This window comes from Hemibagrus wyckioides, linkage group LG09 (genome assembly GCF_019097595.1).
Source record: "Hemibagrus wyckioides isolate EC202008001 linkage group LG09, SWU_Hwy_1.0, whole genome shotgun sequence".
NCBI classification, from domain to species: Eukaryota; Metazoa; Chordata; class Actinopteri; order Siluriformes; family Bagridae; genus Hemibagrus; species Hemibagrus wyckioides.
The window spans coordinates 1,277,915-1,297,418 of record NC_080718.1 but is presented as its reverse complement, the minus strand read 5'-3'; the positions used below and the strand labels follow the sequence as shown (position 1 = coordinate 1,297,418).

The following is a 19,504-nucleotide window of genomic DNA, read 5'->3' as shown; positions in this document are numbered from 1 at the left end:
CTGGCTTATACTGGTTTATACTGGTTAGTGCTGGTTTATACTGGTTTATACCAGTTAGTGCTGGTTTATACTGGTTTATACCAGTTAGTGCTGGTTTATACTCTCTTATACCGGTTTATACTGGTTAGTGCTTATTTATACCTGTTTATACCAGTTAGTGCTTTGTGGTTTAGGTATTAGAAAAAAATTATGGCTGCTTTCTAGACATCCTAAACAAGTGTGTAATTTTCTGCAAGCCTGTCCCTGGGTCAGAAGCCCAAGAAAAAAACATGATTTTGAACAGTGACCAAAATTAATGAGAGGCTAATCAACCCACTATAAAATAACTTGTACTGATAGGTGCTGTAAAATATACTCCACTTGTTTGCAGCTGGTGTTTTATTATGTAGTAATAGTTGCAGTGGTCTGGGAAAATACTGGACTAAAACAGATGGATTTCAAGAGGAAATAATTTATCTGGGTCTGGGATCTTCCAGTGCACAAGTACCTTTATTTGTCTTTATTTATCATATTTTTTATTCACTGCCCTTGAGCATGAAGTTATTTAATTTCTGACCTAAAATGTCAGCAAAATACAACAGGTTTAAGAAATGTATGCCAAATACAGATTTGAAGAATTCAGACTGAACAAAAGTGAAGCAAACAGATTTCTTCAGCAGGGGGTATCTGTCTCGTAAGCTGTTTAGTGAAGAGTAATTCTGCAGTATGATTAATGCTGTCACACCTGACTAATGGTGTCTGAACTCAAGCGACCCTACACTTGGAATAAATGAGGGACGCTGTGTCCACCTGTGTCCAGGGGGTGATGTTTCACACTGAGGGTCTGAATTCATCTATCTAATAATCCCACTCCTAATCAAACCCAGCCTTAGATATGATTTAAATTATGGTAGAATAACTATGTTACTCACATGGGAAATGTCTCAATCAATAATGCTTTACCTTATGGTCCCCTTAAATGATATTATTTAACATTAGTTTACATAAACAAACCATGTATGTCACTATTAATATACACCATAAGCAATGCTAACAAAGACTAGTATTAGTTTGTGTGTTTTCTTTTAATGCACATTGTTAGCAAAATTCAGAACTGAGGTGGAGACCAAAGTTCAGTCATTTATCAACATTAAGCAACATGCTGTATTTAATATACCCTAATTTATGAGGACTTGTTTTAGTCGTTGAATAAAACATTAGTCACTGAAGGTGTATTTCATTAACATTTCAATAAATGTCAGTTAAATCATGTGTTAATGTACTTTGTTAAAAAATCAAGTGCAGTTTAATTATGCTGAAGCTCATGCTTTATTAATGTTAACTAATATTAAAAATCTAACCAACCTTGATTTTTGTGAACAGGATTTTTATTTATTTATTTATTTAGGAAAACACCTTAAAGACTACTGATATTATAAACTATTTCTTCTTAAAGAGTAACCTTGAGAGTTCAGAGTAACTGCATTATAAATGATGTGCTACAGTGGTGTGATTTGGTGTAAACTGTAAATCCACATTTTTAGTCCTCTACAATTTAGATTTTCAGATTTTTATCTAAAGATTTCAGACTTTTTATACACAACTGTGCTCTGGATGCTTAAATGTAAATGTGCAATTCCCAAAATGTTTTGAAATCAAACTTTCCAAGACTATAAATATCTGAATTTTGTTTGATGTTATTTGTCATTTTTCACATTTTAGTAAACCTTAAAGTTTCTGAAGTTCTTTAAAAAAGATTTGTATATAAGTGAAAAGTTCATTTAGTGTTGTGTTGCTTTTTAAAGGAAAATTATACAGACATACTGATGACTAAAATAATCAGAATGAGACGGTAATAGGAGCAAATGAAAACATTTATTAAAGTAAACTATATAAACATTATACAACTATAAGTTTATTTACAACAATATTATTTGCAGCTACTATTTATACTAATTACTATTTGCTGTTATCTAAAAAGACAGGGATAGAGGGATAGATTGATAAGGGACACTCTATGAGGGATGAGGGATATTAAAACTACTCCTTGGGTGCTGGGTTTACTGTACAGACCTGTAGAGAAGAAAAGAAAATACTTTAATATTAAGTTAATCAAAAATAAGAATAAAATTAATTTCTACTTACGTGTGGGGAGCTTGAACAATGTATAGAAAAGAAGTGAGGGAAAAGAAATGGAACAGAGGAAGAAAAGAGGAATTGGGGAGAAGGAAGGACATTGCTCAGAGCTTCCACAAAATGTCCATCATCTTCTGGACACATTGTCTGAGGAAAGGTCTCAGTTTGCTGGATAAGGCTGCTGGGTCTTGGTAGAACTCCGGGGGCTGAGTAAACAGCATTTCAGCAAGATCTGTAAGCTGGTCCTATAGACAAATTACATCATCACTATCATAATCCAACACAGTGTCACTGAGTTTAGGATACAATACTGAGAATCACAGCATCAGAAGATATTAGACACTTACAATAAGCACTTTAAAGTAGGTCCTTGCTGCAGGCTTCCACATGTCTACCTCCCACATGCTGATGAGTGCAAACATGCGCTCCAAGAAAGCTTTAGGAAAGAAAGACAACAAGCTCCATTAATACCATGTCATATCAGGGTTAACAATATGGAAAAATAAAATGAGATGAAATAAACCAGGTTCTGAAACTACATTCAAGCATGGCTTTTAAATCTCCTGATAAGACTCTTACTGTCTCAGGTATTGAGCTGTTTGTGAAGTAGCCAAATAGAAGCAGCTCGAAAAAGATGTCCACGAAGTTGTAGTGGTGGACCTGCACAGAAAAGAAAAGTTCCAAAAAGAAATTAGCTTTACATAATGGAGTCCTGTTTTCAATCACATCAAAATCTTTTAGATTTAAACATTAGTCATGTTACGCAAGCATTTATAAGCTTACATAGGACCTGGAGAGCTCTGCTGCAATCGAGTCCTGATAAGAAGGAGTCTTCAGGAAATGAATCAGAGCCTCGTAGGCCAGCTGTACACGACCTGCATCCTGTTAAAACAAACAAACAAAATAATCACTTTGGCTATAGTTTTCAACGTGGAAACTCATTTTAAACCCTAAAATGAAGCAGTATGTAAGCCTCAGCATGTCCAGTACTTTACTAAAGATACACAGATGATGTATTACATGGATCAAATGTCCAACTACTTCATATCCCAGAGCCCTAGGGTTATCCTAAGGGTGTGATTGTTATAAAATTAGCTTTTGATACTTGTTATTTTAATTATTATTCCTTAATTACTCATTACCACATTTATTTAACAACTGCAACATTTTCAAGCCCAGTAACTGAAAGTATGTTGCACAAGGAAACAGTCTATCATCATTCTGAAGTCACCTGGTTGTTAACTGCTGACGGACGCATCACAATCTTCTTCCCCATAACGAACAAGAAGTTCTGATTGTCGATGCAGGTAAGATGAATCTGAATATAAGACAGCATACAATAGAAAATTAAAGCAGAGTGGACTTTACCTGAGTAAAAACAGCAGCTAAACAAAGGTTTTACTCACAGCAAACGCCTCATGGATCACATATCAGTTACCCCTCTCTCTGTAAGATGGTCCCTAAGAAACAAAAGATTTACATGCTTAGTGTATTAAACATACATTACACCTTCATACCATTAAACTGTGAAGATAATTGTACCAAGTAAAGAGCACCTCCATCTCCTCCTGGCTAAGGCTCTCCTCACTCTCCTGAAAGACACATTAGCAATAAATCATTAAAACTCACACAGTAAATGTTACAGCCTCTCATTCAGGGGAATAGCAGCATATGTAGATACACATCAGGTCTGAAACACAGAATTACCTCAGAGTCGTACTGTTCCTCTGAATCACTGTGGGGAGACTCAACCTGCTCCTGCTCCCAGGTGGAGATGTTCACCTGACCATCTTTAGCCACATGCAGGAACGTGCAGGACACCAAGGTTCGCTGTTAAATTTAAAAAAGAAAGAAAGAAAAATTAACACTCTAGACCCATATGTTTACAAAATTTCAAGAGTTACTATCTACAATACAGACTTCATGACATTGAAATGAGCTCTGTAACCTTCCCATATTCAGCCTTAAGAGAACAATTTGAAGTGAACACAATTAGTCACTGCAACTAACAAAAGTTTTGTGATGCCACAAAAGATAATCCCTCACCTGTATGGCAGTGAACTGGTCCTCGATGGTGGTTCAATAAGGGAATCCCTGCAAATGACAATTAGCTGAAACTCAAGATCTACTTCACAAAAGTGTTCATCTAATAATCATTAATATCAATTCTCTTCATCAGAGTAACAAAGATGGTGATTACCAGCTGGTCGAAGTAGCGCGTCTTGGTGGTTTTAAACCAGCAAAAACGACTCTCAGGACCCCTTATCATCCCGAGGAAGTATACCTTAACGTCCACTGCCTAGAAATAGAGAAACCAAACTAAACATTAGAACTTGTAAAGGATGTGTGTGCTTGTATCTCAGCTGTAGACAGGAAGGTAAAGGTGCGTGCAGAGAGGAACTGGATATTTTGCCAGGCGCTGATCAGCTCACCAGCATCGAGCCTCTGTGAAATGAAGAGCATGATGAACATAACTGCTTCCTATCACAGCGATTTTATAATAACACAAGTAACATTCTCTCGCTTTCTTTACAATCAAAACAACCCTGTGAAATCCAGTGATCAGCTTTAGTAAATAAATGAAAGGTTTGGTTACCAGAAGGATGGGTGAAGATTCCTGGTCATGTTCTTTTGGCAGCAGCTGAAGGTTTGGCTCAACGACCTTAAAACACACAAACACAATTAGTAACTGCCCCTTACCTGAACCCCTTACCTGAATGCCAGGGAAACCGTCCTCACAGTTGTTATGGTAAGGGAATCCCTGCAAACGACAATTAGATGAAACTCAAGATCTACAACCGCATTTCATTTAAGTTCTCTTTTAATAATCGTTAAAGTGGAACCTCTTCATGAGAGTAAGAAATACTGTGATTACCTCGAGCGTCCAGCAGTGTGCAGTTTCATGCCAGCAGAGACGACTCTCTGGACTCCTTATAAACCTGAGGATGTCTCTCCTAAGGTCCACTTGCTAGAAAAAAAGAAACAAAACTAAACATTAGAACTTGTAAAGAAGGATGTGTGTGTGTTTGTATCTCAGCTACAGCACTGTACAATACCCCAGACTGGGAGATGGAGGAGTCTGCAGTGTTGTAGTCAACATTACAGCAGGTGCTGTTCAGCTCACCAGCACTGAGGGGCTGTGAAAAGTAGAACATGAAGATCATTAGTGCTTTTTATCATAGCAGTTTCACACTAACACTTTCAAACATTCTGTCACTTGTAAAACCGAGCGATCAGATTTAGTAAATAAATGACAGGTTTGGTTACCAGAACAACAGCTGAAGATGTGGGGTGAGTTTCTGTGGGCAGCAGCGGCAGGATTGGCTCAACAACCTTAACGCGCACACACACACACACAAGAAAGAGGAAGAAAACAAAAGAGAGACAGAATGCCACGTGTGATTTATATACGCCTGTTTTGTACATTTTTATTTAAAAATGTGCTTTTTTACAAAAAAAATCAGTAAAAATTCAAGTCCCCCTCCCATCCACAGCGACCCGGCTCGAATCCCACCTCAGACAAGGATTAAATATTGCATTCTGTTTTGAAATGGCAACTGTTAGTCTACAGAAACAGTCCTGCTGTCAAAATGAGTCAAGTTCTAAGTCCTGTGTAATTAGTTGACTTCGATTATTTAATTATCTGCAAAATATGGCTTCTCAGTACGACCTACTGTTAGAAATATTGATAAGAATAATACAGCCCAAGACACACACCATAACAATATACATAAGTGATAAATTATTATAAAATACTAACAAAGTATAGAAATCTATAAACGAAAAACTATCAATATTTATATTATTAAATATAGATTTAATAATATAAATTTTAAAAAAAGTTAAGGATATTCGGCTTTCGGGTGAAATTTCAGGATGCACCTAAAATGCACTATAACCTTTACAGGTGAACTTAATTTGACCTTCTCTACACTTTTGAATGCACATGTCCAACTGTTCAGTGTTTCAGTACTTTTTGCATAACTTGCTGTTTTCTTAACGGCAAAATTCACAACTGGTGTTTGATCCATGAATTGACCAATAAATTTTCTGGTTCAATTAGAATTGGTATTTAAACAGTCCTCTTCATCATGCTGTTTACATTTTGACATCATGAGACCAAGACCACACCTAACAATTGACCAACAGTACCTCGCCATTGCGAGGCTTCAAACAGGATGTTCTCAGAGGGAAGTGGCCACTGAGCTTAGAGTGTCACAGAGTGTCATCAGCAGGTTGCAACAGAGATACAGAGAGACTGGAAGAATCACAGAAAGGCATAGAAGTGGACGTCCTTTGTCCACATCCCACGTTGATGACCACTTCATTGTGAACAGTGCCCTGCGGAACCGGATGATGAATGCCACTCAACTCCAGGCACATTTAAGGGAGGTAAGAGGCACCCAAGTGTCATGTCAGACCATTTGAAACCGTTTACATCAATGTGGTCTGCATGCTAGACGACCTGCAAGGGTACCTGACCACACCACCAGGCACAGGCGTCGGGCCAGGGAGCATTTACGCTGGACAAGGGACCAGTGGACCTCAGTGCTGTTCTCTGATGAAAGTCAATTCACGTTGAGCAGAAATGATGGAAGGAGAGCGCTATGCATCAGCCACTGCTGTGGTGGTGTTACAGTCTGGGCAGGTGTGTCTACTCAATACAGAACTGCCCTACATCTTGTGAATGGTACAGTGACAAGCCAGTACTACCTGAATAACATCATTAATCCAGTCATTGTGCCCCTGCATGAACAATACAGGCCTAATTTCTTCATCATGGACGACAATCCTACAGCTCATCGAGGTCGCATCATTAGGGAACAGCTGCTGGAGGCTGGGGTACCTCAAATGGAGTGGCCTGCACTTTCTCCAGACCTTCCGGATATCTAACAGCAGCAGACACTCCCCTATTTACATCAATGGGTCTGAAGTAGAGCGTGTCTCCAGCTTTAAGTTCCTGGGTGTCCACATCTCTGAGGATCTGTCCTGGCATCTGAACACCTCAACTCTGTTTCGGAAGGCACAATAGGGTCTTTACTTCCTAAGGAGACTGAAGAAAGTTCACCTATCCCCCAAGATCCTGACCAACTTTTACCCCTGCATCATTGAGAGCATCTTGACGAGCTGCATCACAGTGTGGCATGGCAGCGCCACGATGTGTGAAAAGAAATCTCTGCAAAGGGTTGTGAAAACCGCCCAACGCATCATCGGCACCCAACTACCTGCCATTGGGTCTCTTCACCACAGTAGATGTCTGCGCAGAACACACAAAATAATCAAAGACTCCTCCCACCCGAGTCACAAACTGTTCAACCTTCCATCCAGGAGGAGATACAGGTCCATCCTCACCAGAACCAGTAGGTTTAGGGCCAGTTTTTTTCCTTCAACCATAAATCTACTGAACTCTACACTACACCACTAGGACACTCATGTCTTTCTACACTTACCACTTTACAGTTCTGCTCCACTCTGTACATTCTGTTAATATAATATTTTTCACTGTTAAACATTCTGTTGTACATTCTGTTATAATATAATTTTTTCTCAGTGTGTAATATAATTATTGTACATATTGTCCATTTCATAGATTACACCTAGTATTATCTATTTGTCTATCTATTTATATACATTTACATATACTATATTTATACATACTATATAATATATGTATATTATCTGTTACTGTTGTACATACATCTATCTATCTATCTAATGCACAGGGTTTCACGCTGTCCACCAGGCGCCTCAAAAGCGATGGGCCAAAACCTTCAGATGTGAACGTTTGCGTGCTTCGCTGCATGTCAAAGCTTTTCCATAGGACAGAAATACCTGTTCTTGTCTAGACCTGATCGGTGAGCAGTACACCCCGTATGGCTCGCCAGCTCATCACTGTGCAAACACATTCACGCACTCGCTCATACCTAATAGCAATTTGTTTCAGCTGATCCACCTACTGGCGTGTCGTTTGGAGGTGAGACGAAACCGGAGAACACCGGGTGTACACACAGAGGGACTCCGGACAGACTGCAAACTTGTGACCCTGCAGCTGAGAGGTGGGACCTCTTTTAAGTCTTTTGAGACAGTCTGTGCAGACATTCTGTTGATCTTAAAGTGAATTTGTTTAAACTGCTGTTTCCTCAGGTGTAACTCATCTGGAATTGGCGTAAATCGGCACTAGAGGCCAATCCTGGGTGCTGCGCCCAGCCGCACGAGGCCCACAGGCCTGTCCGAGTCTCCCTGGTGGTCTAGTGGCTAGGATTCGGCGCTCTCACCGCCGCGGCCCGGGTTCGATTCCCGGTCAGGGAAACGAGCTCCTTTTCGCGCCCGGCCAGAGCTAGCGGCCGCAAGAAGCCGATGCACTGAAACGGCGCGTTTCCCAGAGGCTGGTAAAAGCCGTCCTTCGAGCCGGATTTGAACCAGCGACCTAAGGATGTCCATTTGTAAGCACCTACAGTCCTCCGCTCTACCAGCTGAGCTATCGAAGGGAGGGCTCAGAGCTACCTTTTGGGCAACAACCTGGCAAACGGGACCCCTGGCGATTTTGTCTGTTACGAGCCACGTAGCGCAGCGGTTTCAGGGGCGCTAGGCCAGATTTACTGGGGCCTATAAACATGCTTGTCGATGTTGGACCCTTCTTCACCGACAAACTTTACAATCCCGTTTGCAATCTCAGGTTTCTACGCGTGGCCGCCCTCGCCGGTGCGTTGACTTAAACTAAGTAAATACAGAGAGGACCTAATGCGCAGGGTTTCACTCTGTCCACCAGGCACCTCAAAAGCGATGGGCCAAAACGGTCAGATGTGAACATTTGTGTGCATCGCTGCACATCAAAGCTTTTCCATAGGACAGAGATACCTGTTCTTGTCTAGACCTGATCGGTGAGCAGTACACCCTGCATGGCTCGCCAGCTCATCACAGGGCACTGTGCAAACACATTCACGCACTCACTCATACCCAATAGCAATTTGTTTCAGCCGATCCACCTACTGGCGTGTCTTTTGGTGGTGAGAGGAAACCGGAGAACACCAGGTGTACACGCACGGGGACTCTGGACAGACTGCAAACTGGTGACCCTGCAGCTGAGACCTCTTTTAAGTCTTTTGAGACAGTCTGTTGATCTTAAAGCGAATTTGTTTAAACTGCTGTTTCCTCAGGTGTAACTCATCTGGAATTGCCGTAAATCGCCACTAGAGGCCAATCCTGGGTGCTGCACCCAGCCACACGAGGCCCACAAACCTGTCTGTGTCTCCCTGGTGGTCTAATGGCTAGGATTCGGCAAGCCAGGGTCGATTCCCGGCCAGAGCTAGTGGCAGCACACAAACGGCGTGCTTCCCGGAGGCTGGTAAACGCCATCCTTTGAGCCGGATTTGAAACGGCAACCTAAGGATGTTCATTTGTAAGCACCTACAGTCCACCGCTCTACTAGCTGCGCCAAAGTTCAATAGTCTGCTTCGGGTGGGGAAGAAAGGAAAAAAATGGGGAAGGAGGGGAAGGAAGAAAAGAGAGAAGAGAGAAGAAAAGAAAGAAAGCAAAGGAGAGACAGAGTGCCACGTGATTCATATGCACCTGTTTTGTAATTTTTTTAATTAAAACAAAAACCTACCAATATGTATATTATTAAATATATATGTTGAAGCACACACCTAAATAAACTTATAATGATAAAACAAAGAATACATTCAAGTCAGGTCAAGAATCTTTTATTGTCCTTTTGACCACATATAGCTGATGCAGTACACAGTGAAATGAGACCATGTTTCTCCAGGACCCTGGTGCTACATAAACAACATAACATAATTACAAAACACAGAGCTAAGGACGGAAAGTAAGCTGTCCTAGCTTCATAAAGGACATCGTGTGCAACTTGGTGCAAACAGTGCAAGACAAAACACAGTGCAAAGAGACAATACAGTACGTATAGCAGCAGTTGAATAATGTGCAAATACAATTTAAATAATACATTATTTAATACATGTACCCTAATAATAAATACAAGTGACAAATTATAAAATAGCAATATATTAAACTACAAACAAAACAGAAAAATACTATTTAAACATCAAATATTTAAATATAAAATACATGTAACTTTGTAAGAATACAAGTGCTATATGCAACATATCTATATTTTCTTTATTTTTTTGAGCAACTGTTGTTCTGTCATCATCTCTGTCACTGGACAATAAATTCTGGCCTTGTCTTGGCTATGTCCAGTTGCTGATGTCCTAGAACAACCACACTTTCTGCAAGTGTCGGCCTTCACCTAATGTATGCACGTGGTTGACGTGGCACAGGTGGTTGAAATGCTGTTGGAGGAACACGGCTTGGTTGATGGACCATCAAGTAGGGTGGAGCGCTGCTGGGCTGGGGAGTGCTGGTTGCTGAGGCTCCAGGGTCCATGTCCAGGGTCCGAATGTGGGTTCGGTGTGGGGACCATGCTTGATAAAAGTGCTGGGCTCGATGGAAACAGCACCAGTTTGCGCCAGTATGCGTAAAACATGATGAAAAAAATATACATTAACAGTCTACATATATGGCAGTAAAATTTAAGCAGTGGGTAAAGAGTTTAGGTGAGATATTTCAGATGTAATATACTGAGATATTTACATACCAAATTCTCCTCAATAACTTGAGCGGGAGAATCTGAAAAAAGTCATGTGTCCACAGGCCTGCACTGGACATTTACTTATCTGTAACATTAAAAAAAACCACTGTCAGTTGGCACAAAACCTAAAGATTACACGGTATGGCTTTGTCTTTTCTATACATACCCTCTGGTGAGGAGCAGGTCTGTCCCCAGCTGCAGAGGGACACACACCTGTGCTGGAAAACTGCCATGGCCTTTTGATTTTTGAGGCTTTAGTAGTTGAAAATCTGTGAAAGTTAAATTCAGCATGTTGAATTGAATAATATCATAATTAAATAAATAAAAACGAACAACATGCAATTCCGTACAATTTCCAGCCCTCTTATATTATAAATTGTACATAATAATGCACACTATAATAATAATAATACACTATGATGAATAATACCAGTACACTATGATGAATAATACCAGTACACTATGATGAATAATACCAGTACACTATGATGAATAATTTTTTTGTATACTTATAATGCATATCAATACATGATACACATCGAGGCATGGATTTAAACAAAAAACAGCTCTTACCTGGGGCGGTATAATGTTCCAAATCCTCCTAAAAATTAAGGTTAATCACAGCACATGATTATAATATTCCAAAAGTTATTAAAATAAACAGGTAAAAACGCGATATACGAAAACACACACTGCAGGTGAAAACACGTAACTTGAATGACACGTCACTGCGTGTGCACGATTTGATTGGCGGATTCATCCGTTTCCGTGGGCGGGCCCATCGGCGCGAACGAACGCGATTAGCGGAGAATGATCAAATTGCGAGAGATTCGATTGGCTCGGACGGGCGTGGCCATCATTGTCTGTCCATCTTTTCAGCGCAGGGATTGGGGAAGAAACATGTAACGGATGTAACGGGCCGATGTGATTGGCCGAGAAAGATTTCCCCGATTTCCCGGGGGAGCTTTGATTGGCTGGCTGACCATGCTTACATGTCTGTACGAAGCCCGAAACCTCTTCACTCACTCTAGCTGACGACACACACACACACAGTAGCGGTCTGAAGTCCGTGAAAAATACATTGTTGCTATTACCGTTTAAGCGATATGTTGCTTAAACTATTGCAAGAAATTCTGAAATAATATATATATACAACTCTGAGCGAGTCTCGAACCCGGGTCTCCAGCATGGGAAGTGGGTGCTCTACCACATAATTACCAAATAATAGCACACTTAAGCACAACATGAGCAACATTTTAGCGTTGGAACTAATATATATATATATATATATATGAGATATGTTGCTTAAACTATTGCGACAACTCTGAGCGGGTCTCGCGCATGGGAGGCGGGTGCACTAACAATGTAACACAAGCGATGAAAGCTTTCACTGGCAAGTAAACTTATTAAGATGAGGTTTACATCACAGCACGTAGCACTACACTCCGTTACAAATATAAAAGCTATACATGCTTAAACTATTGCAATACATTCTCAAATAATATATACAAACTAAAGTCACAGTTAAAATATGAAATCTAAACTAGTGTGTGCGCTGGGAACAGTTTAAAGACGATGCGTCCAACCTCTTCCTCACTCTAGCTGACGTCACACACACACACACACACACACACACACACCCACACACAGTAGCGGTCTGAAGTACGTATTGCATTTAATAATTCATATAAAATAAACTATAATACTTATCAGCATGAAACGTAATAGCACACCTAAGCAGCATTTCAGCGTTGGAACCATGTTTCTAGCTATTACCGTTTAAGCGATATGTTACTTTATGTTACTTGCAAATACATGCAAATCCTCAAATAATATATAAATACAACTCAGAGCGGGTCTCGAACCCGGATCTCCAGCGGGCACTCTACCAAATAAGCTAAACTGCAGATTGAATCATTATTGAGATCAATGGTACTAATAGTTTACATGCACAACATGTAACCCTACCGATAGCCTACGTTAAATATATACATGCTAAATATGCTTAAACTATTGTAAGACATTCTCAAATAATGAATATAAACTAAAGTCACAGTTAGTGTGTGCGCTAGAAACAGTTTAAAGACGATGCGTCCTTTAAAAAAAAAAAAAAAAAATCTTCCCTCACTCTGGCAGATGTCTCTCTCTCACACACACACACACACACACACACACACACACACACACACACACACACACACACACACAGTAGCGGTCTGAAGTACGTATTGCATTTAAAAATTAATATAAAATAAACTATAATACTTATCAGCATGAAACGTAATAGCACACTTAAGCACAAAATGAGCAACATTTTAGCGTTGGATACGACTTAAAAAAACAAACCTCTTCACTCACGCTAGCTGACGTCACACACACACACACACACAAACACACACACACACACAGCAGCGGTCTGAAGTCCGGGAATAATACATTTACAAATCCATATAAAAAACTATAATACTTATCAGCATGCAAAGTAATAGCACACATAAGCAGCACTGTAGCGTTGGAACCATGTTTCTAGCCATTACCGTTTAGGACTAGTAACCTTTTACATGCTTGTTTACGACATCTTCAGATGCTCGTTTACGGCACCTACTGAAAATCTCAGAGAAAGACCGAACTGTACAGAAACCAGGAAGTGAAGTCCGTGAAAAATGCATGTACAAATTAATATAAAATAAACTACAATACTTATCAGCATGAAAAGTAATAGCACACATAAGCATAACATGGGCAACATTTTAGCGTTGGAACCATGTTTCTAGCTATTACCGTTTAGGACTAGTAGAGAGTCCAGGAACCGTAATAATAATAATAATAATAAAAAATAGTGACGATAACAAGAGTGTGATTGCGTAAGCAATGTTGCATTTCCAGGAGAAAATGCGAGTGTGATTGCGAATATGTTGCTTAAACTATTGCAAGACATGCTCAAATAATATTTAAAAGCTAAAGTCACAGTTTAAAAAGTTTAAGGTAGTTTATGTGGCTGTAGAGTAAGAATTCAAGCTGTAGGAACAGTTTAAAGATGATGTGTCCTTAAAAAACACCTCTTCCCTCAATCTAGCTGATGTCACACACACACAAACACACACACACACGGTAGCGGTCTGAAGTCCTTGAAAAATACATTTAAAATCCATATAAAATAAACCAATTTTTTTTTTTTCACACCAATTTTTTTTGTTACGTGTTTTTTCAATAAGAAAAATGTACTTTATAAATAACAAATAATGTATAAAACAATAATAATACATAATAAAAGAGAATGTAAAGAAATAAACTGGTTTTACGTTGAATTTACGTTGATCAGACGAAGATGATGGCGGAGGTGGAGGAGATTGGAGGAGGAGGGTGGCGTTTTTCATTTCGTGCTCTATCGCTTAATTTAACTTACTCGCTACACACTTAATGCTACAATTAATTGCTAAATTTAACTTACACACTATGCTACACTTTATTGCTACTTTTTTTTTTTTTTTTCACTTCACCTAATCATCTTCATCTCTGACTTTTGCCTTTTTCGCCACGCCCTTTCACTTGCAGGGCGTTTCAATAAAAACCTGTCCAAGGAGGTTTGTTTCTTCCTCCCTTTCAAAATGTTTGGAAAATGAGTGAGGAAGTGTCGTTACACAGCGCCAACGCACGACCTGGAGTGATAACCACGTGAACTGACCGCTCGCTGGGCTACCAAGTGGCGGGTGGCGTAAGCTCGCTCGCTCGTAACTCAGATCTCGGCTCATATCTTAAAGCAAAAAATTGAGCGAGTGACGGCTCGCATCTCGGAAAACTCGTAAGTTGAGTCACTCGTAAGTCAAGGTTTCACTGTATATATATATATAAATATATAAACTGTTCTGAGAACTTCTGAAATAATATATAAATACAACTCCGAGCAGGTCTCGAACCCAGGTCTCCAGCATGTGAGGCGGAAGCATTCATGTTTTTCTGAATGAAACCAATAGCATTTTGCATTAGCTATTTCGCTAGCTAGTGCTAGATATAGCTCGGCATTCGTGTTTTTCTGAATGAAACCGATAGCATTTTGCAGTAGCTATTTGGCTAGCTAGTGCTAGATATAGCTCGGCATTCGTGTTTTTCTGAATGAAACCGATAGCATTTTGCAGTAGCTATTTGGCTAGCTAGTGCTAGCTGTAGCTCTTCATTCGCGTTTTTCTGAATGAAACCGATAGCATTTTGCAGTAGCTATTTGGCAAGCTAGTGCTAGCTGCAGCTCGGCATTCGCGTTTGTCTGAATGAAACCAATAGCATGTTGCATGAGCTATTGTGCTAGCTAGTGCTAGCTATAGCTCGGCATTCTTTTTTTTCTGAATGAAACCGGTAGCATTTTGCATTACCTATTGCGCTAGCTAGCTATTGTGCTAGCTATAGCTCGGCATTTGTGTTTTTCTGAATGAAACCGGTAGCATTTTGCATTAGCTATTTCGCTAGCTAGTGCTAGCTATAGCTCGACATGTGTTTTTCCGAATGAAACAAATAGCATTTTGCATTAGCAATTTGGCTAGCTAGTGCTAGCTATAGCTCGACATTTGTGTTTTTCTGAATGAAACCAATAGCATTTTGCATTAGCAATTTGGCTAGCTAGTGCTAGCTATAGCTTGACATTTGTGTTTTTCTGAATGAAACCGGTAGCATTTTGCATTAGCAATTTGGCTAGCTAGTGCTAGCTATAGCTCGACATTTGTGTTTTTCCGAATGAAACCAATAGCATTTTGCATTAGCAATTTGGCTAGCTAGTGCTAGCTATAGCTCGACATTTGTGTGTTTCCGAATGAAACCAATAGCATTTTGCATTAGCGAGATTGTGTACATACTTCACATCTGTAATGTTTGGACAGTCACTTTCACTTTTTACATTCTAAATTGCACTACTTCTCCTGCATGTCACTTTATACAGTATTTATTTAACTTATTCTAGCTCTATTCTAAAATTGTGTACATTTGTACAGACATCTCATACCTGTGTAAATGTTCGCACCTGACACCAAGACAAATTCCTAGTACTGTAAAGTGCTCTTTGCTAACCCTTTGCTGTACCCGGCAATAAAACCTTTTCTGATTCTGATTTCTGATTCCATTTGGCTAGTCTGTCAGTCTGACAAAAAAAAAAGCAGCATGAGGAGAAAAAACACCTAATAACTTCACTTCATGTGATAACTGTTCATAGAAATCAGCTAATCGTGACATTCACTCAGATGTGTAGGCTGGGATTAAACCATTAAGACCAGTGTGAACATGTTTTAGCACAAAAACTGAGTGAGGCCTCATGGGGCTGAGTCGCTCATATCTTAAAATCCTAGTCAGGATGCTTACTCTTTGTACATGGGAGTTCCTACATGCCAAAATACATGGCAGACGCAGACTGGCTACACAAAAAAGTGCACCTGTCTGTGTACGTGCATACACACACACACATGCACACACACACACCTGTACACACACACACACCTGTACACACACACACACATCTGTACACACACACACACATCTGTACACACACACATACATCTGTACACACACACACACACCTGTACACACACACACACATCTGTACACACACACACACATACATCTGTACACACACACACACACACACACACACACACTAGTGATGGGAAGTTCGGATCATTTTACTGATTCGGTTCTTTGAATCTCGTTCAGCAAAATGAACGAATCTTTTTCCGAGTCATTTCGTTCACTTCAGCAGAATGTAATTAAAATGTTCCATGTTAATTCCCTAACACATCTACTTACGCACATATTGATCACATTTCGGATAAGAAAGAACTGTCATATTATAAGTAATAGCATACCTGTGTCTTGAGGCTATGCAGTCTGTTACTTCATCACCTCACCTCCGGATTTTTTGGGTCGAATTCGTTCGTTCTCTTGTCACGTAACATCCTAAACTAAGCTATGCCGTGCCGTCTCCTGTATACCCAACAGAATGATTCATCTCCCGCGCCTTCGGTTCGAATCAGTTTGTTCATCACGTGACAGCCCCGTATGGCAACGCAGTCTGAGCCGGAAACAGAAAAGATTAGTTTATATAACAAGTCTTTGGATTCACGTTGTTCGTTCTTGTAATGTGACTGCTTCCTGTCTCAGTATTTTATGACAAATACAATATTACATTAGTATTATTGACTTCATAAGGTATTAAATTATAAAACTATAAGATGATATAAAATTATCAAAATATTTATGCAATAAACATTTTCTGAAAAATAATTCTGTCAGTCTCCTTTTTTATTGTTTAATATTTCTTGAGTATATGTGTGGTGTGTGAGGGATTTTTGAAAATAAATAAATAAATAAATAAATCCACATTTTACTTGGAAATGCTAATTTGCCTGTTCAAAGTCATGTCTGTATTTTAACTTAAGTTCTGCATTAGTTGAATAATAGAAAGTCATGATGTTCAGACTGTAATGTCTTAGTGTCTTAACAGATTATATTTTATTTAGATCTATCTTTAGGCTTATTTAATTGAAGGATTTTGTACGTCTTGGGTAGGGAATAATATTCAAAAGGGTCCTTATGTCAGGGGTTTTCAGAATCAAAGACAGTGGGCCTCCTTTTTGACACAACATACATTTGTTAGCCGACTTTTATCAACTGTGTTAACAATAAAAATTAAAATGATCTGAATAATAAGATTGTTGTGTTTTCTGAACATTTTTTTTTTTATTACTGTCCCGCTCAAGGGCTGTAAGGTATTTTAGTCACGTGGTGTGAAAGCGGCGCTGCGCAGACCGATAGGTGTATGACATTAAAGTATTGCGAGAGCGGTTCTAGAGCATATTCGAGTGCACACTCTCGTGGTATTTGTGTGTGTGTGTGTGTGTGCGCGTCCACAGAGAGATGTCAGACAAAAGTCATGTCTTTTCGGTTCTAATTCTTGATTCTTCTCATCAACACTTTGCAAACTAGTTGATGTTTTTTTATCAGTGCACATATTACACAAAAATGCTCTTCTAAAAATCATGTCAATTCAAATATACATGAATATGATTCCACATCATCGAGGTGAGCAGCACAATTCGGGACCTCCCCAATACACAATTCATGAGTCTTTGAAATGTGGAGGGGGCATTCCGGAGACCAAAAGCCATGACTGTATACTGGAGGAAGTTGCCCGGGGTAGCAAAGGCAGAAATCTTAGATGCCCATGAAGTGAGGGGTACCTGCCGATAACCTTTTAACAGGTCCAGCTTGCTAGTAAACCTGGCTGTGCCAACACAATCTACACAATCCTCCGTTCTAGGAAGGGGAAAGAGTCGATAATCGGTACAAAAACGATGTGAGGCATCAGCCTTGGACACTAAAATACAAGGTGAACACCAAGGGCTCACACTATGGACAGCTAACCCACATTTAAGTAAGTACTCTGTTTCTTCCTTCATAATTGTTCACTTAGCTGGGGTTGTTCTACATGGGTGCTGCCCGATCACCTCACCTAACTTTGTATGAGATGGGATATCAGCAAACAGACCAGGGAATCTTGTAATCAGGGCTTTGATAACCTCCTGGAAAAATGTAGGCAACCCTGCCAATTTCTTAACAGAAAGGTTACACAGATTTGGCTGTCTGCTCTAAAGGAGTTTCTAAAACTTTGTAAGCGTCAGGCACGCGCTCATACACATGAAGAACAGTAGCCTTAACAACTTCATATTCTAGACTCTGTTCAAGAGTGAGAGCGGAGCAGGCTTCCTCAGCTTTTCCTGACAGTTTACACTGCAACAACAGCGTCCACAAACTTTTAGGCCAGTTTAACGTTGTGGCTATTCGCTCGAACACAGAAAAATAAGTATCAGCTTCATCTTCTCTAAATACAGGCACTAAACCAACATGTCGGCTAACATCGAAAGCAGGCTGGTGTTACCCGTCTCAGACCAAAGACACCCGACTGAGTAAGTAGAATACACAGTGGTGTCAATACTGCAGAAAAATCAGAGACACATTAATATGCTGCGAGCTCTGGAGATGTTTAATGAACTCTGCATTCTTTCCCTTTTCTTTTATAATGTTATCATGAATTGAAGGTATTCAGTTTCAAGAAAACAAACAGTTTGTAAAATACCAAAAATTAAAACAATAAAACTCAAACTCCATGTAAACTCGATGTGAATGCCATGTATTCTAATAAAGTCCATGTATTCAAATAGTCCATGACTGTCTGTGATTCAATATGGCACATGTAAATGAACAATACATTACATTATACATTCATATCATTAATAGTAATTCACATCACAAACGTTTTTCCCTTTTTTAATCCACTTATTCACTGTCCACATAATCATAAACAAAACATAAAAACTATTTTTGCCTTTTCATTAAACAGGTCTGCCATTTCGTTTCACCCTGTGTTTCACATGGACGTAGCCATTTTGTCTCAACTACAATAAACTCGCCGCCATTTTGTCTCAACTACAATAAACTCGCCGCCATTTTGGCTCAACTCCAATACACTCGCCGCCATTTTGTCTCAACTACAATAAACTCGCCGCCATCTTGGCTCAACTCAAACTGGTTTCAACTCTGATGCAAAACAGACATTTAACTCACATCCACGTCCACGTGTACTTATAATCCATATATAAAATTCTTCAAACACACCTATGAACTCATTTTGTGTACCTGCTTGCTTATCTGTCACTGTTTCTTGACACATTTGTTCACGGATCACACAAATTAATCAACCACTTTACAAAATCTAACAACCGTTTCATCAAAACAAATTTATCT

General features: G+C 39.6%; 2 non-coding genes across 2 annotated transcripts; one reads left to right on the top strand and one right to left on the bottom strand.

Annotated features, from left to right (window-relative positions):
* Positions 1-8,352: 8,352 nt before the first annotated feature.
* trnae-cuc (transfer RNA glutamic acid (anticodon CUC)) lies at positions 8,353-8,424 on the top strand. The gene has a single exon. It is a non-coding gene; the product is annotated as a tRNA-Glu (tRNA).
* A 90-nt stretch (positions 8,425-8,514) lies between these two features.
* On the bottom strand, positions 8,515-8,603 carry trnay-gua (transfer RNA tyrosine (anticodon GUA)). Its single transcript is given in 2 exon segments — positions 8,515-8,550; positions 8,567-8,603. It is a non-coding gene; the product is annotated as a tRNA-Tyr (tRNA).
* Between the last annotated feature and the right edge of the window lie 10,901 nt (positions 8,604-19,504).